Genomic DNA, 19,683 nt, shown 5'->3' with positions numbered 1-19,683 from the left:
ATAGGATCGTTAATTTGGGCAATTGATCTTGGATTACCACCAGATAGGTCTGCTCAGTGGTCTGCGGGGAGATGTTGGATGGAATGGGAACTGAGTTACTGCAGAGAATTCCTTCTTGGGTGCTGGCTGGTGACTCTTGCCCACATGCTCAGGGTTTAGCTGATCGCCATATTTGGGGTCGGGAAGGAATTTTCCTCCAGGGCGGATTGGCAGGGGCCCTGGAGGTTTTTCGCCTTCCCGTGCAGCGTGGGGCATGGGTCGCTTGCTGGTGGTTTCTCTGCAGCTTGAGGTCTTCAAACCAATTTTTGAGGATTTCAATAACTCGGTCCTGGGATAGGGGTTGTTATAAAATTGGATGGGTGGGGTTCTGTGGCCTGCCTTGTGCAGGAGGTCAGACTAGATGATCAGATTGGTCCCTTCTGACCTATGAGTCTATGAGTCTATATTGTATACTATTGGCCTGTGTTTGTGACATTTTTGCTAAAAGCTGCCTGGCAGTAATAATACATTTTATAGCTGTCTTTTTGGATTATCAGCTGGGCCTGTCTGTGCTGTCCATTGATTCTTATAAGCATTAAATGTACTTCAGATAATACTATAGTAGTATAATAATTTTGGCAAATTGAACTTTCAGGAGACAAATTAATAGACTTAGACCAATATTTTTCAAAAGTTGCCTCTGATATGGCAGAGTGGGTGTTGTGGGTGTCCAACTTGATATCTGGTACCTCAAGATAGGCACTTGAATTGAAGTACCCAAAATTAGAGGCCTCTACTGGTTTTTTTTCCACCTTCCTCTGAAGCATGGGGTATGAGCCACTTGCAGGTTTAAACCAGTGTAAATGGTGGATTCTCTGTAACTTAAGTCTTTAAATCATGATTTGAGGATTTCAGTAACTCAGCCAGAGGTTAGGGATCTATTACAGGAGTGGGTGGGTGAGGTTCTGTGGCCTGCAATGTACAGCAGGTCAGACTAGATGATCTCGATGGTCCCTTCTGGCCTTAAAGTCCGCAAGTCTATTTGTAAACTTTGGCCTTATTCGCCACTGTGTGAAATATGCCAGAATGAAGCTTCTTGTATTAATAAATCTAGCCCCATATCTGGGACTATCTGTACTGGCTGGACACTGCAGGCCAGCACCTCAGAAATACAGTCAAACTACTCCCATAGGTAGAATCACTGACTGGGACTGTTGTGCGTGAAAGGCACCTACTTTTCTTTGTTATGCACAGAGATTTTAATTTTAACCTTTTATTTCTTCCAAACGGCAGCATCTGGCTCTTGAAACCTTTTTAAAAAAAAAAAGAGAGAGAGAGAGAGTTGAGCATAGTATTGTGTGAATTGGAATAAAGCTTATTTACCTAGGAAATTAAAAACGAGTACACAAATATGTAAAGCATGATTAAGTGCCATATGTGTGATTCTTAAATAGGTACTTGAATATTCAGAGGCAACCTATGAATGGGTTCCCTTGTTATCAGATGTTAGGTTTTTTTATATGGCCGCAAGTATATTGTGGTTTTGAAGGGGCTGGTATAGATTGTTGTAGCAAATAGTCATTTATTAATCATATACAGTCTACTCCTGATTATCCAAAACCCTATTATCCAAACCTCTGCACTAGCTAAATCCCTTCCTCGTCCCCAGGCATGAGATATATGCGTCAAAGGTCATGTGTCTCTTACTGGGGGACAAGGAAGGGAATTGGTTAATGTGGCAGTTCAGATAACAGAGCAGAGGCCCCTGGCCAGGACTGTGAAGAGGAAAACCCTCTAATCATGGGGGACGCAACCCTGCTGCTGAATAGCTCCTGCAGCAGTGCAGGGAGCGCACCGCCACCCCACTTTCACAGGTGTGAGGGATTGGGACCATGACAAGCCTGTACTCTGCCCCACCAGGACTGCAACTTTCCCTGTACCTCATGCCTGAGGCATTGGGTGTCACCAGCCCTGTGGCAGCCCAGGGAGCCCTCTGCAGCCCCACCATGATGAGAGTGAGTTCGCAGGGCAGAGCAGAGACCCTAGGCCAGCGCTGAGAGGAAGAGGAGTCGTCCCTGACCAGAGGGGAAGCCATCCTGCTGCTGAATGGCTCCTGACCTTCAGGTTGTCCAAACTCCTGATTAGCCAAATAAAATCTGTCTCTCCCATGCTATTGGGACAATCGGGAGTATGCTGTATAGCCCATGTTCTTGCTTGTTTGCTTTATTTGACCTAGTCCAGCAGTAATCTGAGTTTCCTGGTTCATAACTGCCATTTAGGCTGGGATTTTCAAAGGAGCCCAAGGTAGTGAGGCACCCAACTGCCATTTGGTTTTCATTGGCATTTGGGCAACTCCCTTAGGCTTCTTTATGTTTTGGGCCATAAGCATTCATGAAGCAGGCTCTGCGCAGGATGCTTATTTTGCTCTTGTTAGAGTTGATTTGCCTTAGGTAAATAATAATTACTAAATATTTGTATCACCATAGCAACTATAGGCCTCAACTGAGATCAGGGCCTAGTGTTAGGCACAAACACCTAGTGAGAGACAGTCCATGCTCTGAAAAGCTGACAATCTAAACAAGCAAGACTGACAAAGGAAGCTTTATCATTCTCATTACACAGATGGAAATGGAGACAAAGGAATTAATAGAGCTTTTCAGTGGCCCAAAGAGTGCCTAACTCTCATTGTAAATCAGTATCTTTTAAAAATCTCCCTGTAAGTGACTTGTGCAAAGTCATACAGGAAATGTGTAGGAGAGCTGGGAACTGAACACAGACTGCCTGCATCCCACTCCATTTATGTCTTTCTGTATAGTTTAAAAGGAATGTGTTGCCTTATTTATACCTGGCTGGAGTGTTTTAGTGAATGCAAAAGAAACTGACATTTCATAGCTGGTAAATTGTATTAACCAAGCTATTATGCGGTGCTTTTCCTTAGTAGGTTTCAAAGCACTTTGCAAAGTAAAGCAGAATCATAATCCCCTTTTACAGATGGGGAAACTGAGGCACATGATAGTGAAGAGTTACCTATGGTCAGCCAGCAGGCCCGTGGCTGAGTCAGAACTAGAACCCAGGTATCTTGAGTCCCACTCCAGTGTTCTGTCCACTAAGCTCACTGCCTATGGAAGAATGTGGGAAACTCATGGGGTTACTCTCCAGTAATTGTCTTGTCAATTTTCAGATTTTTTTTAAATGCAATTAGTGGCATGATGCTACAATCATTTCAGTGAAGGGAAGGGCTTCCATATTTAGATTGAGAACATTTGTAGATTTAATCATAGATAAGAAGTAGGTTTAATGATGGATAGGGCCCTACTAAATTCATGGTCCATTTTGGTCAATTTCACGGTCATAGGATTTTTAAAATAATAAATTTCATGATTTCAGCTACTTAAATCTGAAATTTCACAGTGTTGTAATTGTAGGGGTCTGATCCAAAAAAGAGTTTGGGAGATCACAAAGGTTATTATGGGGGGTTACAATACTGCTACTCTTATTCTGCACTGCTGCTGGCGGTGACGCTGCTTTCAGAGCTGGGCAGCTGGAGAGCGGCGGCTGATGGTTGGGAGCCCAGCTCTGAAGGCAGAGCCACCACCAGCTGTACCACAGAAGTAAGAATGGCATGGTATGGTATTGCCACCCTTACTTATGTGTTGCTCCCTTCAGAACTGGGCCCTCAGTTAGCAGCTGCCACTCTCCAGGCACCCAGCTCTGAAGGCAGCAGCGCAGAAGTAAGGGTGGCAATACTGTTACCCCCTAAAATAACCTTGTAACTCCCCTGCAACTCCCTTTTGGGTCAGGACCCCCAATTTGAAAAAAGCTGGTCTCCTCCATGAAATCTGTATAGTATAGGGTAAAAGCACAGAAAAGACCAGATTTCACTGAGGGAGACTAGATTTCACAGTCTGTGGTGTGTTTTTGATGACTATGAATTTGATAGGGCCCTAATCATGGAAGAGAGGTTTAATGCCAGTGTCCATAAGTGGTTTAATGCATTACAAATGCATAAAAAAGTGAGTGGTTTTGTGTGGATAAAAAAGATGTATTGGCTCTATTTCCTCCTTCAAATGTCTAAGCTTTCTTGCACTTTTCTGAATTATCCCTTTAGGAATCTGTGTCTGATATGGAGGAGAGGGTGTGGGTATGGGTATGGGTATGTGTAGTTACGTGCATCTCTGTTCCTTCTACTACACCTATGTCAGGCTTTTCAGATTGATGCACTCTGTTTTGTGAGTTGGGGCCATATATCCGTATTGTTTTAAGAAAGCTTTCCATTTTCATTTATTCCCCTCCTCTTTCCTTTGTCTGCCTCCCACTGTGTAGGTTCTCTGAACTAATAACATAAGTGACAACCAGTGGTAATAATGAGGCTGCAGACTTTATAACTGAACACTGTCAATGCTATCCATTAAGTCTGCAGTGTGTGTGCTGGCTCATTAACACAAGCCATTATAATTTTTTCTCGCTGTGGTGTTCTCCCCACTTCCACAACATGGCATTTGTTCAAATAGTCAGTCCCTTATTTTTTATATGCCGAGATGCAGGAATGAGTTGCGAAGTGCTGCTGTAGTTATCTGCTTGGCTGGTGACACATTACAGGCCTACCAGCTGTAGAGAGCTGAAGGACCAGGTCAGGGTTGGAGAGTTTTGTTGATTATGTACCTAAAGACAGAGATGCAGTTCTGCTAAAACTATAGCTTCTGTCTTTCAGATTTCACACATCTTGAATGCCTAATGCCAGTGGGCATATGAATAGTTGTATGTAGACATAATTTTAAAAAAATCAGGGAGTATAGTGCACTGAACTGGGAGTCAGGAGACTTGGGTCCAATTAATTCCCTGGTTGTTTTCTGATCTGCTATGTAATGTTGGACAAATCACTTGACCAGTCTGTGATTTTGTTTCTCCTCCCATCATCTGTCTGTTTTGTGTATTTATACTACAAGAAATTTGAGCAGGGATTTTTTCATTTATGTTGTGTTTGAACAGCATCTAGTGCAGTGGGGTTCCTCTTTGTGCATTTAGGCATGGCTGTCATTCAAATAACGTATAGCAAAAATAAATCTGAATGATTTAAATTAGAGCTGGAAAAATATTGATTAGAAATATCCAGTCCATCTCTAAACCAATGCAAGATTTTCTTCATCAGTACATATTCTAGTGCTTTTTTTCTAATGTGTAGTATAAACACTCGCAAGCAAAAGAGTTTGCTCCTGTTACCTTGGGAGATTATTTGACAGTCACTTTCAGGAAACTTTCTGCATATTCAAAGTAAGTATTCCCTCTTACTTTCATCTCATGGATTCTAGTTCAATCCCACCCCTCCTCCCTTTTTAAATTTATCAGAGGTAATTGGTTCACCTCCTATTTTACTATTTCACAGTATCAGTGGATGTCAAATACTACCTGGTCTCCAGAGAGGCACCTTTGCAAAATTTAGGATTTTAGACCTTAAACCTAAATATATTAAGAGGAGAATTCCTGGACCTAAAATTAATAGAGCAGCCTTGTATCATAACCTAGTCCCAGATTTGGACCTTAGCGTCCAAAATATGGGGATTAGCATGAAAACCTCCAAGCTTAGTTACCAGCTTGGACCTGGTAAAGCTGCCACCACCCAAAAAATTAGAGTGTTTTGGGGCACTCTGGTCCCCCCAAAAACCTTCCCTGGGGACCCCAAGACCCAAATTCCTTGAGTCTCACAACAAAGGGGAATAAACCATTTCCCTTCCCTTCTCCCTTCCAGGTATTCCCTCCCTGGGTTCCTGGAGAGATAAACAGAAGCAAACTCCATGAATCTAAACAGAGGGATTCCACCCTCCCCGTTTCCAGCCTTGGAAAACAGAAGTAACGAGAGCTAATCTCTCTTCCCCCCTCACCCAGAGGGAATGCAAAATCAGGCTAGTAAATCTAACACACACAGATTTCCCCCTGACTTCTTCCTCCCACCAATTCCCTGGTGAGCACAGACTCAATTCCCTGGAGTTCCCCACTAAAGGAAAACTCCAACAGGTCTTAAAAAGAAAGCTTTATGTAAAAAGAAAGAAAAATACATAAAAATGGTCTCTCTGTATCAAGGTGACAAATACAGGGTCAATTGCTTAAAAGAAATATGAATAAACAGCCTTATTCAAAAATAATACAATTCAAAACACTTCAGCCACTACACCCATGTAAATACAAAAGAAAAACAATAGAAACCTTACTGCCTTACTATATTTGTACTTACAACTTGGAAACAGAAGATTAGAAAGCAGGAAATAGAGAAATCCTTCCCATAGCCAAGAGGGAGTACAGGCAGAAGACAAAGAACTCAGACACAAACTTCCCTCCACCCAGACCTGAAAAAGTCTGGTTTCCTGATTGGTCCTCTGGTCAGGTGTTTCAGGTTACTTTTTTTCAGGTGAAAGAGACATTAACCCTTAGCTATCTGTTTATGACACCTTGTCCTTGTATGTAGAAAGCAGTAGTGCTTGGAGCACAGGCCTGGGAGCTGAAGACTCCGGAATTCTGGTCTCAGTGATGGCCGAGTCACTTCACTCTCAGCATGGATGGGCATCAACTCTAATGATCTACTCTTCCATGGGTTTTATATAGCACCCATCACTGTACCACACAGTCGTTAATGTGTTTATTCTCCCAACTCCCCAGGAGGATGGGCAGCAGCATTGTAACCCTTTTACAGGTAAGAAACAGAGCAGCTAAGTGACTTGCCCAAGTCACAGAAGTAGTCTGTGGTGGAACAGGAGTTGAACCCAGGTCTCCCACGGACCAGGCTAGCACTGTAACCACTGGACAAGTCTTCCTTTCATCCTTTTTGTGCTCTGTTTCCCACACTGCTTTGGAGGTAAGAAAAGGAGGTGCAGTAATTCAAAGCTCTTATATAGTGTTTTTCATTAGTAGTTCTCATAGGCCTTTACAAAGGAGGTCATATTATTATCCTCATTTTACAAATGAGGAAATCGAGGCAAAAACAGGTGGTGACTTGTCCAAGGTCACCCACCCAGCCAGTGCCTGAGCTGGGAATAGATACCAAGTCTCCTGAGTCCAAGCCCAGTGCTCAGAGTGATATAATTGAATTCCAGGGGGTTTTATTATGTCTTTTATGACTTCACCCATTTGTGAAGAAGAGCGAAAAGTGTCTGCCTGTTTGGTGGGTTTAGGGACTGTGTTGACTTGTTTTGTTTTAATCTGAAGCTATTGTTGGTGAAGGAAGCTTATATTGTTCTTTACTGGGAATCTGCTGCTATTTTTTGTTGCTGTAAGATGCTTTTTATTTCTATAATATACAGATACCTAGACATCCCACCTTAATACTATGACACTAATATTTTGATTTAAAAAAACAGGCCCCTAAATCAGCAATATTGTGCATAGAAATGATTTTCACTCTTTTCCTGAGACTTTTCATACTGTAATGTCGTTCTCTACAGGGTCTGATAGTGCAATGTGCAATATTTCATCATGATATCTGAAAAAGCATTAAAATGTAAATTAGAATAACTGAGTGAAATACAGTAAAGCTCATTGCAATAGGTTAATAGACAGCATCTGTGCAGGTTCTGAATAAAATGTTATGTTCACTTTCAATAAATGTTTACAACTTGTTTCTGTTGATTGACAATACACACTAGAACCTCAGGAATAATACACAGCTATTAGAATTTTCTCCAGGATATAAACATCTTAAAAAAACAAACAAACCTGGACCTTGATGTTATGTAACCTGAAACATTTCTTCCTATGCGCACCCTGCCTCCCATCTCCCCTACTTAAAGATAAGTAAGGAAAAGCTTCATGGGAGTTTTTAAAAATATAGAAGCTGCTTCTTTAAGGTAACATTCTGCTTCTTTCCAGCATCAAAATATAGTTGACTGTGGAAGCTCCAGAGTAACACCTTCAAGGTGCAACAGCGCACAGCTTTGAAACTGACAAGTTGAAGCTTTGATTTGTATTCTTCTGACAGCCTGGGTCCTTCAGATGCTTCTTTTAAAGTGGTAAGCAAGAAAACCATAATTGTGTGTGTGTATATATGATTGTGTGGCTGATATCCTGCTATTCAGGGGGAAATAATACAGTTAAAAGATCTAAACAACTACCAAATGTACTGGCAAATACATCTGACGAAGTGGGTATTCACCCACAAAAGCTCATGCTCCAATGCCACAGGACTCTTTGCTGCTTTGGCAAATACTGTTGCTTAATAGAGGTGGCTATTTTTAATGACAAGTCAAACATATCTATTTTGGAAAGCTGTGGATAGTTTAAAGTAGTCTCTGAAGAGAATGAGTTGCCTGTTAGGGAGTGATCTGTAGTATAAGTTTCAACGTATGTGTTATCTAATACCTGTGCTTCTGTGTTTCAAAGGACACTGAGCTGAGGTTCCTATTTTGTTGATATGTGATGTGAGGGAATCATAATGTTTCAGTTAAGCTGTGTTTTAACTCCAGATCTCATTCTGCCTCTTGTTTTTCACACACATATACATTTTGTAATATGGCCTGCATGGAAGAAGTATGAAAACTATAGTATTGCCAATCCCAGGCATTCAAAAATCATGAGTCAGGCCCCCATATATCATGAGATTGTGTTAAAAAAAATCATGAGAAATTTAAAGAAATAATACATTTGGGATTCTTTGTATTTGTCTTTGGTGTTTGAGCCTTGAGAGCATACTTCGGTCATGTTTCTGAAGTTTTTTTCCACAGTCCCAAGGATCTCCTTTTTTAAATGAAGCTGAGCATTTCATGCAATTATAGAATTGAAGGACTTTAAAGAAAAACACCAAATATCATGAAACTTGTGATAAAATCCCAAGAATGGGCAATATGGAAACTAACTCCAGGATCGAATAATTTATACAACTATGCCACTGACATCTATTTTACCCTGGTCCTAAAAATCTGAGAGAACCTTTTTTTACTCTGGAGTAACTAAGGTCTGGATTTTTTCAGTAATTTAACTCCGTAGATTCAAGCAGAAAACTAGGTTTATGGGGCAGTTCCTCTTGTCCAGCCATAGTGTGCATATCACAAGATTTGTGTGTTGGGACAAAGGTAACTTTCAGCCACTTCTTTTTCAGTCCCCAAACCCTGGGGTCAATGTGCACTGGTTGGGGCTAGAGGCTGCTGTAACTAAGACCAGCTGCCCACCATCCCCAAACAGCTATGTAGTGGCCAGGAACCTTTGGCATGTAGGACACTAGGAAGTTTAGACTTGAAATTACATGAAGGTTTCTAACCATTAGAGGGAAGTTCTGGAACAGCCTTCCAACGGGAGTAGTGGGGGCAAAAGACATATCTGGCTTTAAGACTAAGCTTGATAAGTTTATGGAAGGGATGGTATGATGGAATAGCTTAATTTTGGCAATTGATCTTTGATTATCAGCAGGTAAGTATGTCCAGTGCCTGTGATGGGATGTTAGATGGGATGGGATCTGAGTTACTGCAGAGAATTCTTTCCTGAGTGCTGGCTAGTGAGTCTTGCCCACATGCTCAGGGTATAGCTGATTGCCATATATGGGGTCGGGAAGGAATTTTCCTCCGGGGCAGATTGGCAGAGGCCTGGAGGTTTTTCGCCTTCCTCTGCAGCGTGGGGCATGGGTCACTTGATGGTGGATTCTCTGCAGCTTGAGGTCTTCAAACCAAAATTTGAAGACTTCAATAACTCAGACATAGGTTAGGGGTTTGTTATAGAAGTGGATGGATAGGATTCTGTGGTCTGCTTTGTGCAGGAGGTCAGACTAGATGATCATATTGGTCCCTTCTGACCCTAAAGTCTATGAGTTGTGGCCTGGCCACACCCAATTCTTCATAACATACCCCTAGAACTGTCGGTGGGGTAGGATAGTGGAACAGGAGCCATCGTATCTACTGTAAACCACCAAAGGAATCTCCCCCCACTACCAGTGTTATGGGGAATCCTCAAGAGACTAGTTAATTTGGGTTTAGTGCTACTAAGTCACACAGAGCAGCCAGATACAGTGTTCTCCATACCATACTTAAAGGTCGCAACCAAATAGGAGTGCAACTATAGTCCTGGATTAGTGCGACCAGATGACCCGATTTTTGGGTCTTTTTTTTATATAGGCTTCTATTACCCTCCACCCCTACCCTGATTTTTCACATTTGCTATCTGGTTATCCTATCCTGGAAAGAGCTGGAGGCAAACTGACAGCACTTCAAAACAGGTCAGGTTAGTTTATTAAAAACCCATTTTGTAATGTAGATGTTATTTTTAATACAGTTTCAGATGTAAGCCTGTGGGCTCTTTCAGATATATCCAGAATTTTAGGAAAGATCATCTGCCTGGATGTAACCCGGAAATACTGCCCTTTTGTTGATCAGAACTTGTGTGTGTTACATTTATACTGTTCTCTTCTAGAGAAACAACAGTTAAAAACAAACAAAAAACCCTTGTGCTTGGAAAAGCTACTCATCTTGAACACTTTCCTTTTCTTGCTCCCTGGTTTAGATCAGTAGAATGCTGGATATACTTGATTTGTTTCACTCTCTAGTCGAGTTTCCCATACTCCAAAGAATGATGATTTCATTTATTGTGTGGCATGTAGTACACCTTTGAAGCTACATACACTTCAGGACCTTTTATGACCTTTGTTAAACTCCTTTTTAAAATATACAAATACAATAAAATTATATGGGAAACTATTTTGAATATGTAATCTACTTCAGATTAAACTGTCTCGAGATTTTTTCCATGGTGGAATTAACATTAAGGATTTAATTTTTTTTATTAATATAGAAAAATAAAAACCCGCTGTGTTTGTGAATATATATGTGCTCTGTTTCTTTTTAATTGATTGGGACTTTTCTTTCACTACTTCATGGAAAATCTTGGGTATCTCTATGGTCACTAGATGGAGGAGTGTGCTACAGCTGATTTTGCTGCCTTTAGCTTTCTGATGCGAGACATGTGGGTGATCTTTAGTCATTCACCCTGGACAGCTCATCAGGTAACCATTTTGAATGCATTGTTCTACTGATGAGACAGGCATTCCATAGACGATTTTAAAGCACTATTCACCAGAAGATGAATCCTCTCCAGTGCTGAAGTTACCTGGGAGTGGTATTATTGTGTTGGGAAATGTGACTGCAATTGTCAAGATGTGTATACATCACAAAAACCTGATTTTTGGCAGTTCTGGGTACAAATGGCACCCTGATAACAGCACATAGATTGTGATACATGCCATAATAAAAGTGTCTGGCACTAGGTAAAGTGAAACGTCAACAAAATATTTTGAATAGTGAAGTATGCATGCATGTTTCCTAGGAGGGCTTTCCTTTACATTTGGATGAATTATCTACAGAACTGTGGGGCAAATATAAATAACTAGGTAGTGCAGGTGATGTGTATTAAGGTTGCCCCATTTAAGACCTTTTCCATTATAGGACCCTATTTTCAAATCATAGACTTTAAGGCCAGAAGGGACCATCATGATCAGCTATTCTGACCTCCTGCGCATTACAGGCCACAGAACCTCACCCATCCGCTCCTGTAATAGATCCATAACCTCTGGCTGAGTTACTTAAAGTCCTCAAATCATGATTGAGAGACTTCAAGTGACAGAGAATTCACCATTTACTTTAGTTAAACCAGCAAGTGACTTGTGCCCCATGCTGCAGAGGAAGACAGACACACACACACACAAAACACGAAACCCCAGGGTCTCCGCCAATCTGACCTGGGGGAAAATTCCTTCCCAAGCCCAAATATGGCCATCAGTAAGACCATGAGTGTCTCAGCAAGACCCACCAGCCAGACACCTGGGAAAGAATTCATTGTTGTAACTCAGTCTCCCCACATCTAGTGTGCCATCTTTGGCTATTGGAGATAGTCACTACTAGCAGTCACAGATCAGCTATGTGCCATTGTAGGCAGTCTCATCATATCATCCCCTCCATAAACTTATCAAGCTCAGTCTTGAAGCCAGTTAGATTTTTTCCTCCCACTGCTCCCATTGGAAGGCTGTTCCAGAACTTTACTCCTCTGATGGTTAGAAACCTTCTTCTAATTTGAAGCCTAAACTTATTGATGGCCAGTTTATATCCATTTGTTCTTGTGCCAACACTGGCCATTAACTTAAATAACTCTTCTCCTTCTCATCTCCCTCCCTGGTGCTTATCCCTCCGACATATTTATAGAGAGCGATCTCCCCTCAGACTTCATTTGGGTAGGCTAAACAAGCCACAGTCCTTAAGTCTCCTCTCATAAGACAGGTTCTCCATTTGGATGATCATCCAAATAGCCCTTCTCTGCATCTGTTCCAGTCTGAATTCATCTTTCTTAAACATGAGAGACAGGAATTGCACACAGTATTCCAGATGAGGTCTTACCAGTGCCTTGTATAATGGTAATAACATTTCCCTAGCTTACTGGAAATATCTTGCCTGATGCATTTTAAGGATTGCATTAGCGTTTTTCATGGCTGCATCACATTGGTGACTCATAGTTGTCCTGTGATTGACCAATACAGCCAGGACTTTCTCTTCCTCTCTCTTCCAACTGATATGTCCCCAGCTTATAACTAAAATTCTTGTTGTTCTTGGTCTCTTAGTGCATGAGCTTGCATTTTGCACTATTCAATTTAACCCCATTTCTATTACTTCAGTTTTCAAGGTCATCCAAAACTTCTTGTGTAATATTCAATCCTCCATATTGGCAATACCTCCCAACTTTGTGTATTTTATCCCAATTACCTCTATGTCCTTTACTATTTTCTCTTTCAAAATTAGTTCCAAGACACTGCGTACAGCTGAGGAAAAACTAATTGGCCTGTAGTGTCCTGGATCACTTTTTTTCCTTTCCTTTCTTAAAGATAGGTACTATATTAGGAATTCTCCAGTCATAGATGAATTCATTAAAAATCCTTGCTAATGGGTTCACAATTGTTATGTGCCAGTTCCTTTAATGTTCTTGGATGGAGATTATCTGGGCCCATTGATTTGGTCCCATTAAGATGTTTAAATTTAAATTCCACCTTGGCTTTGGTAACTTCCAAATCGTCATTTCCATTAGCCACCCTGCAATTACCCATGAGCGCCTCATTACCTTATTAAAAACTGAGGCAAATAATAACTGAGGCCATGCCTAGATTATCTTTAATCTCCATCCCATCCTCAATGTTTAGCGGTCCCACTTCTTTCCTTGTTTTCATTTTATTTATATGGCTATATACTTAAAATTTGCTTAAAACTTTGCCAAACTTTAGCTGTTTGGGTTGAAATTTTCCCTGCTGGGTATGTGTCTCAGACTGGTGTTTGTGTGGGGTTTTTTTGGTTTTGTTTTTTTAATGAAATTTCTAGCAAAAATTGTTTGGCCATTTGTCAGAATGAGGTTAGGGAAAATATTTTGTCTATATTAAAATCTTATAGCTACCTCATTCAGAAGCTCTAGCACCTCCTTGTTTTAGATCAGGTACTTGAAATTGGTGTGTGTGGGGGGTTGTCTTAGTGTAGAAATGTGGCTTTACTGTTCCTGTGAAAATTCATTCAAATCTGACCATGATATGAGTTTGGGAGGTTTGGGAACAAACTGATAAATTAAACAGTAATAAGTCACCAGGACCAGATGGTATTCACCCAAGAGTTCTGAAGGAACTCAAATGTGAAATTGCAGAACCACTAACTGTAGTTAGTAACCTATCATTTAAATCAGCTTCTGTACCAAATGACTGGAGGATAGCTAATGTGAGGCTAATTTTTGAAAACGGCCCCAGAGGTGATCCCAGCAGTTATAGGCTAGTAAGCCTGACTTCAGTACCAGGCAAGCTGGTTGAAACTATAGTAAAGAACAAAATTGTCAGACACATAGATGAACATAATTCGTTGAGGAAAAGTCAGCATGATTTTTGTAAAGGAAAATCATGCCTCACCAATCTGCTAGAATTCTTTGACGGGGTCCACAAGCATGTGGACAAGAGGGATCTGTTGAATATAGTGTACTTAGATTTTCAGAAAGCCTTGACAAGGTCCTTCACCAAAGGCTCTTAATCAAAGTAAACTCTCAAGGGATAAGAGGGAACGTCCTTTCATGGACTAATAACTGGTTAAAAGGGTAGGAATAAATGGTCAGTTTTCATAATGAAAAGAGGAAAATAGTGGTATCCCCCAGAGGTCTGTATGGGCACCAGTACTGTTCAATATATTCATAAATCAATGGTATGCTCACATCTTGAATACTGTGTGCAGATGTGGTCACCCCACCTCAAAAAAGATACATTGGAATTGGAAAAGGTTCAGAAAAGGGCAACAAAAATTATTGGGGGCATGGAACATATCTGAGGGGAGATAAATAAGACTGGTATTTTTCAGCTTGGAAAAGACAACTAAGGGGGCATATGATAGAGGTCTATAAAATCATGACAGATGTGGAGTAAGTAAATAAGGAAGTGTTGTTGTTTACTCCTTCTCATAACACAAGAACTAAGGGTCTCAAAATTAATAGGCAGCAGGTTTAAAACAAACAAAAGGAAGTATTTCTTCATACAATGCATAGTCAACCTGTGGAACTCCTTGCCAGAGGATGTTGTGAAGGCCAAGGCTACAAGAGGGTTAAAGAAAGAACTAGATAAGTTCATGGAGGATAGGTCCAGCACAGGCTATTAGCTGAGATGGGCATAGATGGTGTCCCTAGCCTCTGTTTGCTAGAAGCTGGGATTGGGTGACAGGGGATGGATTTCTTACGTTATGCTCTTATGTTCTCTGAAAATCTAAGTTCACACATGTTCAGTGGTGTAGCTGGTTGAAACTCAGAATTTCTGTTCTGCAGGAAATTCCAGTTTGGAATGAAAACAGTAAATCTGGAAATTTTAATGTGAAATGAAATATTTGAAAACTTTTTTGTTGTGTCAATCAATGTTTTGTTGTGGTAAAATTGAAATGTTTAGTTCACATTTTGATTTTTTATTTTATATTAAATTATGACTTTCAATATAAACTGAGCTAAACTTTCAAATGAAAAGTAATTTTGAAATGTAATATCAAAATGCTGTGCTCTGATAAGGTTGAAATGTTTTAAATTCCAATTACACTTTGCTACAATTTTTTAAAGCAACATTTTGTTGAAATTGACACATTTTTGTGGAAAGTTTTGTTTTCAATTAAATGGCAATTTTTTGATGGAATATTGTTTCACTGGAAATTTTTCAACTAGTTCTATTCAATAGGGACTTGTTAGTTTGTCAGATAAGATGCAGGAGTGTTTATCTGCCCTTGAGCCCATTCCATCCCAGGTCTGCAGAGCTGAGATAAATTTTCCCTGCTCCTTCTGGCAGCCAGCGGTGGTGGTGGCACTAGGCATAGGAATTGAGTTTAGGGGCAGAGAGAGGGGAAGATTTTTGGTGAGACCTTAGAAATCAACACTCTGTCTACTTTGCATGGATGCTAATGGTCCTATGAAGCTCTTCATAAACATTGGTTTTGTGTGAGAGTTCTGAATTTTCTAACTTGGTTACTATGGTGATGAGAGTCATATAAGTGAGTGCCTCCTTGGTCAGAAAGTTCTTTCCTCACTCCATACTGTTGTGCAGTGTTCCAAAAATTGCTTGCCTATAGCCATCCATCTAATCATCAGTGGTGTGTAGACATTTATATTGCTAAGCACTTCATGATGAAAGGCTTTAAAAACCATCCAATATGATTGAAATTGGCCAATGTGGGCAAGTTGAACTGATTTTGCCCTCCTAACTCCTTTAACATCTTGAAAAAATTAGGTGTGCAAATTAAAGTTTCTTCCAGTTACCTGAGCTCTGACTTTTATGCTGTGAGCACTTGAGGTCAGTCCAGCTGAAATCAGTAGGCAAATTGACCTCAATGGGAGTTTGATCAGTTCTTACTCAGCAGATTGCCAAAGCCCTAATTGAATTTGATAGCAACAGTAGTGCCTTGTTTTCACTTAGATTAATGAATAATATCTCTTTCCTTCATTTTATTCTAATGTAAAGTAAAATAAAATAAATCTGAGAGTCCAGAAATCTTTTTGACAGAACATGGAATATGCAAAGGGATGCAGTCAGTTTCTTAAGTGACTCTCCTGTTTGAAAATGCAGTACTTACTATTGTTAAGCTAAATCCTAAGATAACTATAATTGAAATCAGTTAGAGGAACTGAGGTCTAGTTATAGGGTACTGGGTGATGAGTCAGCTATTGGTTCTATTACTGGCTCTGCTACCAACCAGCTGTGTGACCTTCTGGAAGACACTTCGCTTTTGTGTAGATAAAACACAGAGATATTTTTTTCTCTAATAATAATACTCTATTGGTCTATAGTACTTTTCACCTCTACATCCCAAAGCACTTTACAAAGGTATCACTTACCCCATTTTTCAGATAGCAAAGCTGAGGCACAAACACCTAAAATATGTTTAAAAACCAGAAATCCTGAGGTTGTGTCACAGTTTTTTTTAAAATCAATCCTTACGCAGGCCAGTCCCCCACTGCAGTCAAACTGAATAAAGCCCTCAAGGTTTGCCATCAGTGTTTCATTTCCTTGCTTCTGTGAATTACTCTTAGTGTTATCTGAATTTAATGATTTTGTGTCTTAATTTCCTATTTTTCCTCCCAAAATTGAAAAAACATTTAAAATCAGGTTGATATATTATAGGGCACACTCAGACCCAATAGCATATTCATTTTAGATGGTGATCTTGATATATAGTGCCCTTGATTTCATGAGGTGCCACTCCCAAAAAAACATGAAAATATTGTTTTCAGTTTCATTGGGAATCTGACCTACCATTAAACATGTATTCATATGTATGTTTAGAAAACCACACAGGCTTTTGCTAAACATGCTTGTGAACATGAACCGTTTGGAGTTTAGCCATAATGTACAAATATATTTAAAATCACCATGCTCCACTGAATTCAATTGAACATGCTAATTCAACAAGTTTTATTCATGAGCAACTACACTATGATTTCTCTCTCTCTCTCTCTCTATTTTACATGCTTACAGTTTTGGATTTAAGTAACTAAAGACCAAACTTTGGAGTTTTCAGGGATTCAAATTGTTAAGATGGATTATGTCTTTTTTTAAATACAGTGATGCAGATTTTTTACCAACTTTTTATAAACTCATTGAGTTTCATTAACTGGTTCAGAAGGAAGCCATATCTGAACTTATTACACATGTGATAAATGTGCAGACCAGAAATTCATGGATTGCATGTACTCATATGGATCTCAATTCAGTATTTACTTAAGCAGAAAGTAGGATTTTTTAGGGGGTGTGTCAGGGGAAGAGTATATATACACCAACACGCACGTATACCACAAGGTATGTTTCTTTTATTAACACCATTTGATTTAAAATTGTCCCCTTATTGGTTTGTATTATTGGAAAGTGCTGCAACAGAACAAGTAATAACAAAAATAACTCATTAATGACTGTTTTTGTTTGGCCTCGGTCCAATGCCTGCAGCTTGATGTCTGAGGAGTAGACAGTCTGTAGCATTTTATCCGTCTCCTAGTTTGGACATCAGAGATTGCCTGGATATCTGTGGACTAATTCATTCCTAACTTGTCTTCAGCAATAATGTCATAAAAAGTCAATAGCAGCGTACAATTTTGACATTTACTGCTTGCATTATTATTTTAATACAGCAATATGAATGAAGTAGAGGGTTTGGACTTGTTGGCTCCATGTTACAATAAGGCTGTTGTCAACTTGGCAATAGTGCAGTGTAGGGCCAAAGGGTCATGGACTGAAACTGTCATTGCAGAGTCTGGATATCTTCTCAGATCAGGGTTTAAGTGCTCACCACCTAATAACCAAAAAGCTACTTGTGACAAGCTAGGGGTCTGTTTTCAAAGTAATACGTAGGAATTAGACATACAACTCTAACAAAGAGGAAATTGGGTGCTTTATTTTTACATTGTATGGGGCAAATTTACAATAAACTATAACAAAACATTACTCCTGATAGCTTTTGTTTTGGGAGTAGGCAGGATTGTACTTGAGGAGAACAGTGTGTTTCCTTACTGAAATGCATGCAGCATTATTTTTGTGTAGCATAATGTACAATGTCCTGTGCTGGTAGAACTGTTAATCCTTTGACTCAGACCCAGATTCAGAAAGGTGCTTAAGAACATGTCTAACTTTAAACATTTTCTTTCTGTTTTGACATTTCTTTCTTGCTATTCTATGATTTAAAAATATCTCCTAATGAGATATTGTGGTTCCACATGCACTGTAATTGTGAGAAGTAATTTACAACAGACATTTGAGGGATGGAGGGGTACATGTGTCAAAGATTTAAAGGTGCATGATGAAAATTGGTAGAATGCGTGATTCACAAATGAAGAGAGCACAGTAATGTTACATAAGAACATAAGAATGGCCATACTGGGTCAGACCAAAGGTCTTCCAACAGTGGCCAATTCCAGTTGCCCCAGAGGGAATGAACAGAACAGGTAATCATCATGTGATCCATTTCCTGTTGCTCATTCCCACCTTCTGGAAAACAGGCTAGGAACATGATCCTTGCCCATCCTGGCTAATGGCCATTGAGGGACCTATCATCCATTAATTTATCTAGTTCTTTTTTGAACCCTGTTATAGTCTTGGCCTGTTATCCTCTGGCAAACAGTTCCACAGATTAACTGTGCATTGTGTGAAGAAATGCTTCCTTTTGTTTGTTTTAAACCTTCTGCCTTTCAATTTCATTTGGTGGCCTCTAGTTCTTGTGTTATCAGGAGTAAACAACACTTCCTTGTTTACTTTCTCCATGCCAGTCATGATTTTTTAGACCTCAGTCATATCCCCTCTTAGTAGTTTCTTTTCCAAGCTGAAAAGTCCCAGTCTTATTAATCTGTCCCCATACAGAAGCCATTCCATACCCCTAATAATTTTTGTTGCCCTTTTCTTGAATGCTCCTTTAGTACCTTGATCGTTCAGTGGCCCCACTGGTTGTTTAGCAGACTTCTTGCTTCTGATGTACTTAATTTTTTTTTGCTATAACTTTTTGAGTCTTTGGCTGACTGTTCTTAAAATTCTTTTTTGGCCTCCCTAATTATATTTTTACACTTCACTTGCAGAGTTTATGCTCCTTTCTATTTTTCTCACTAGGATTTAACTTCCACTTTTTAAAGCAGCGGTAGGCAACCTATGGCATGCATGCCGAAGGCGGCACGTGAGCTGATTGTCAGTGGCACTCACACTGCCCAGGTCCGGGCACCCAGTCCGGGGCCCTCTGCATTTTAATTTAATTTTAAATGAAGCTTCTTAAACATTTTAAAAACCTTATTTACTTTACATACAAATATAGTTTAGTTATATATTATAGACTTACAGAAAGAAGTCTTCTAAAAACGTTAACATGTATTACTGGCATGCAAAACCTTAAATCAGAGTGAATAAATTAAGACTTGGCACACCACTTCTGAAAGGTTGCCGATCCTTGTTTTTTTGCCTTTCACTACTTCTTTTACTTTATTGTTTAGCCACGGAGGCACTTTTTTGTTTCTCTTTCTATGTTTTTTAATTCGGAGTTGACATTTACGTTGAGTCTCTATTATGGTGTCTTTAAAAATTTCTCATGCATCTTGCAGAGATTTTACTTTTTGCACTATACTTTTTAATATCTGTTTCACTAACTTCCTCATTTTGGGGTGGTTTCCCTTTCTGAAATTAAATGCTACAGTGTTGGGTTGCTGTGGTGTTTTTCCTGCCACAAGGATGTT

At 39.8% G+C, this 19,683-nt stretch overlaps 1 protein-coding gene across 2 annotated transcripts in view; it reads left to right on the top strand.

The window, feature by feature from the left end:
- The window catches only part of NAV3 (neuron navigator 3), an 854,219-nt gene that overhangs the window by 64,721 nt on the left and 769,815 nt on the right, over positions 1 to 19,683 (top strand). For both annotated transcript variants that reach the window (XM_030548663.1, XM_030548662.1), the window contains exon 2: positions 7,837 to 7,976. The gene's annotated coding sequence lies outside the window, so the exon portion shown is untranslated. The remainder of the gene's footprint in view (positions 1 to 7,836; positions 7,977 to 19,683) is intronic.

The sequence above is a fragment of the Gopherus evgoodei genome, chromosome 1 (assembly GCF_007399415.2).
Source record: "Gopherus evgoodei ecotype Sinaloan lineage chromosome 1, rGopEvg1_v1.p, whole genome shotgun sequence".
Taxonomy (NCBI): domain Eukaryota; kingdom Metazoa; phylum Chordata; order Testudines; family Testudinidae; genus Gopherus; species Gopherus evgoodei.
The sequence above is the reverse complement of the archived record's forward strand: the minus strand, read 5'-3'. Positions and strand labels throughout refer to the sequence as shown.